Source organism: Saccopteryx bilineata, chromosome 4, assembly GCF_036850765.1.
Source record: "Saccopteryx bilineata isolate mSacBil1 chromosome 4, mSacBil1_pri_phased_curated, whole genome shotgun sequence".
NCBI lineage: Eukaryota > Metazoa > Chordata > Mammalia > Chiroptera > Emballonuridae > Saccopteryx > Saccopteryx bilineata.
Window position 1 is genome coordinate 185653967 of NC_089493.1, and position 5032 is coordinate 185658998.

Below are 5032 nucleotides of genomic sequence, written 5' to 3' on the forward strand. Positions count from 1 at the left end.
CATTTTATGAATTTGACTCCACAGGCAAGAGAAGTGAAGGCAAAAATTAATGAATGGGACTACATCAGACTAAGAAGTTTTTGCTCAGCAAGAGAAACTGATAACAAAATAAACAGAAAGCCAACTAAATGGGAAATGATATTTTCAAACAACAGCACAGATAAGGGCCTAATATCCAAAATATACAAAGAACTCATAAATCTCAACAACAAACAAACAAACAATCCAATACAAAAATGGGAAGAGGATATGAATAGACACTTCTCCCAGGAGGAAATACAAATGGCCAACAGATATATGAAAAGATGCTCATCTTCTTTAGCTATTAGAGAAATGCAAATCAAAACTACAATGAGATACCACCTCACACCTGTTCGATTAGCTATTATTAGCAAGACAGGTAATAGCAAATGTTGGAGAGGCTGTGGAGAAAAAGGAACCCTCATCCACTGTTGGTGGGAATGTAAAGTAGTACAACCATTATGGAAGAAAGTATGGTGGTTCCTCAAAAAACTGAAAATAGAACTACCTTATGACCCAGCAATCCCTCTACTGGGTATATATCCCCAAAACTCAGAAACATTGATACGTAAAGACACATGCAGCCCCATGTTTATTGCAGCATTGTTCACAGTGGCCAGGACATGGAAACAACCAAAAATCCCATCAATAGATGACTGGATAAAGAAGATGTGGCACATATACACTATGGAATACTACTCAGCCATAAGAAATGATGACATCGGAACATTTACAGCAAAATGGTGGGATCTTGATAACATGATACGAAGCGAAATAAGTAAATCAGAAAAAACCAGGAACTGCATTATTCCATACGTAGGTGGGACATAAAAGTGAAACTAAGAGACATTGATAAGAGTGTGGTGGTTATGGGGGGAGGGGGGAATGGGAGAGGGAAAGGGGGAGGGGGAGGGGCACAAATAAAACAAGATAGAAGGTGACAGAGGACAATCTGACTTTGGGTGGTGGGTATGCAACATAATTGAACGACAAGATAACCTGGACTTGTTATCTTTGAATATATGTATCCTGATTTATTGATGTCACCCCATTAAAAAAATAAAATTATTAAAAAAAAAGAAAAAAAAAAGAAAGTGTTTGGTGAAGGAATAATACCAACTATAAATTGTTTTTGTCCTTATAAAATTTTTTGAAGGGCAAAAAATTCAAAATTGAAGAAGATATCAAACAAGCACTGCTTCATTTTTTTGCATCAAAAGATAAAACATTTTTCAAAAATGGGATATACAAATTGCCCTCACGCTGGCAAGAAATTATTAATAATAATGGCAATTATATTATTTAATAAAGTTTATTGACGGTAAGAAAAATTTGTATTTTGTTTTATTCTAAAAACAGACAGAACTTTCCGGTAGACCTTATATATAAGGTAACTTCTCCTCATGGTAAGTGCCAGGATGAAAATTAAGTATGACAATGTGACAGTTAGTTAGTGACACTTGGTGATACATGGAATGGCCAAGCAGGGCCTCTTTGTGGAGAGATTTGTGTTGTGGTACGAATGGAAATGATAAAAAGTGGAAGATGGGGGGGGAAGCACATCAACTTTCTATACCCACTGACTGAAACAAAGATTTCTTGGAGGATGTTGAATTAAATGAGTTTCTTGAGTGAAGGGAGAACTTGGGAAGTACTTAAGAATTTTAAGACAATAATCATGTTAGTGATTGAACCGGGTTGGGCAAGAATAGTCTTACATATAATAATTTCAGTGAATCATGGATACTGTTTCTTTTTGTTAGTAGAAACTTCACGTATTTCTTTTTACCTGACTAAGTGCAGTAATGGCAACACAATGGTCTAAAAAGAGAAAAATCTAAAAAAAAAAAAAATCATCAGGAAATAAAATTTATACTTGTTGAATACAGTTGATTGTCTTTATTCTTGCAAGTTTTTAAAATGCTATAAAGAATTTCATTCAGAGTCATGTGCCAGAAAAATCCAGTCTTCCGTTGTTTACCACCCTTCCCATCTCTTCAAAAGGTAGGTCCTATTATTTAGGTTATCTTCTGAGCTGCTGGAGTTCACTCTGGATAAATGTATGAATATGACATGATTCAACTCCTGTAAATAAATATCAGTAACGACTTTTGTAGCCAACAGAGAGGGGAACTGAAGAAGATGCCTTCTTGAATAGGTTTCGTTTGGCTCCTTGGCAGAAAAGCAATCTAAAACTAGATAGTCAAGGGCTCTTGAATGCCACAACAGTGTGGTAGATAATTGAGACAGGTGAGCTATCCACTACATCTAGTGCACGTCTTGTGGGTGGTATCTGATTCCTGGTTGATCTCTCAGCCAGTCTTTGACATAGCCCATGAGAGGTGTTTGACACCAGTCAGATAAAAGGAAGAGCTGTATCTGGGAGCACCTGCAGGGAGGAGCAGATGGAGATCTGGCTGTTGAGAAGAGAATCTTTGGAGAGAGAGAAACACTGGTGCACTTGATGTTCCTCATTCCTGTGCCTCACGTGAGGGCTCAGTCTGTCCACCTGTGAAATGTGTTTGTAGGAAATGCTTCATGTGTCGACATGTCAGGAAAAACAACCGAAAAAGAAGACATTCGCCAGTTGTGCTGTATTTCTAGAGCTTCATAATCAGTGCTTATGGTTTTGTGCCATTGGATTTCATTTCTGATTTTTGATTGATGCCTTTCATGGTGAAATGCTATGTGTGTGCATGCGTGCTTGTGCTTACTCTGGAGAAGGAGGACCAAAGAGGATGACGATATTATCCCATTATAATACTAATACATTTCAGGAAAGTTAATGAATTTAAATACTTACAAACAATGCAGTCCTGTAAAAATTTCTGAGATCAGAGATCTGCACTGTCCATTTTGTTAGCCACTAGCTAGGTGTGGCTATGGAGCACTTGAAATGAGAAACTGTATTTTAAACTTATGTTAATTAATTTCAATTTAAATGTGTTTATTAAGGGCTATTATTTTGGATAAAGCAGGTCCAAAAAGATGTTGAACAATTACTTTTAAAAAGGTTATTGCCTGACTGACCAGGAGGTGGTGCAGTAGATAGAGCTTCAGACTGGGATGCGGAGGACCCAGGTTCAAGACCCCGAGGTCGCCAGCTTGAGCGTGGGCTCATCTGGTTTGAGCAAAGCTCACCAGCTTGAGCCCAAGGTCGCTGGCTCAAGCAAGGGGTTACTTAGTCTGCTGTAGCACCCCCAGTCAAGGCACATATTAGAAAGCAATCAATGAACAACTAAGGTGTTGCAACGAAAAACTAATGATTGATGCTTCTCATCTCTCTCCATTCCTATCTGTCCCTATCTATCCCTCTCTCTGACTCTGTCTCTGTAAAAAAAAAAAAAAAAAAAAAAAAAGGTCATTGCCTGACCTGTGGTGGCACAGTGGATAAAACGTTGACCTGGAACACTGAGGTTGCTGGTTCAAAACCCTGGGCTTGCCTGGTCAAGGCACATATGGGAGTTGATGCTTCCTGCTCCTCCCCCCCATTCTTTGTCTCTCTCTGTTTTCTCTCTCTCAAAAGAAAAATAAATAAATAAAAATCTGAAAACCAAAAAAGTCATCATCTAGTTATGTAATTGGACAATTAGATTACTTTCCTCTTGAATTCTTATTAGTTTATATTCTTATGTTAAAATGAACATTGGTTCCCACACATCTGCACAGTCCTTCCTCATAATGGACTTACACGCACATAGACACACACCCAATCCCCCATTTTATTCTGCCTTAGTCACTAAACACTAAAATATTCTGTTATATTTAAACTTTTGAGGCAGTATAACATACATATGTTTATATTATGTTGAATCAAAATTTTCACTGTTTATTTTCCTTTAAAATTAGTAACCTAATGTTCACCCTTGAATTATACTTTCAAAAGTTACTACTGTCTTCCATAGAGGTCAGATCTTTCTCTTTAATCTTGTGGTAGTATTTGCACCATGATCAATCCCTGCCTGAAGACCTCTCTTTAGCCTCCTAAGAGCTGCAACATCTGGCATGTCTTCTTTATTTCTGGAGTGTGATCAGTCCTTTTCTCTTCTTTTCTTTCCCTTTCTTTTCTTCTCCTTTCCTTTCTTTTCTTTTCTTTTTTCTTTCTAATTTCCTTCAATGTTATGGATATTTACCAGAGCTCAGATTTTAGTCTTCTGGATTGAGCCAATAGCTCTGATTATATTTCTTGTTGAGAAGATATATCTCATTCTGATTTCTCCTATAGTCCATCATAAAATTTTACATTTTTTTTCCTTGAATTATCTTATTCAATGTGCCAAAATCTAAGTTTCACAGTAAAACATACATAATTTTCCTATTAATGCTTAGCAACCATTTTCTGTTGAGAAGGCCCTGACCATATTCCCTGTCACCCACACGGGAAGGCTTGGTCATCCTGACTTTCCACACGTCCTGCTCCCTCTCAACTCAGTGAACACATGCTAGAAGTTCTTCTCTTCATAAAATGTGGAACATTTCATGAATTTGCATGTTATTCTTGCTCAGAGGCTGTACTAATCTCCTCTGTGCCATTCCAGTTTTAGTATCCACTGCCAAGGAGAGCAGTTTGTTCTTTCCAGTGGATGTGAGTTACAACTAATGCCCTTCTCCAATCTCCACGCCCTGGCCTAGGTCTTCTTTGGCCACTCATGGATGTTACTTCCTTCAAGCCTCAATTGGGGTTGTATTAAGTACTTCAATTTGCTCTCGTCTGATTGATCTGCTTGTATCTTACCCTCCAAGCACGTTGGCCTGCCCATTCTTGCTCTTCCAACTATGAGCTTTTGCTTAACACTACTACTCTGCCAGAAATTGAATTGCCTTGTTTGTGTTTTCAAACCCTACCTGCCTAAGTCCTTTAGGGTTTGTTGTGTTATTCACATGTTATTAATCAGCTGTTTATTGAGTGGATGCGAGGTAGAGGGATTGAGATAGACCCCTCTGTCTTTAGTGCTCAGCTTGTAACATCACTGGATCGCTGCTCTCAGGGAGCTTATGTGGTAACCAGGAA

General features: G+C 38.1%; 1 non-coding gene across 1 annotated transcript; it reads right to left on the bottom strand.

The window, feature by feature from the left end:
- Positions 1-4482: 4482 nt before the first annotated feature.
- Positions 4483-4588, bottom strand: LOC136337014 (U6 spliceosomal RNA). The gene has a single exon (XR_010731736.1). It is a non-coding gene; the product is annotated as a U6 spliceosomal RNA (small nuclear RNA).
- Positions 4589-5032: the final 444 nt, after the last annotated feature.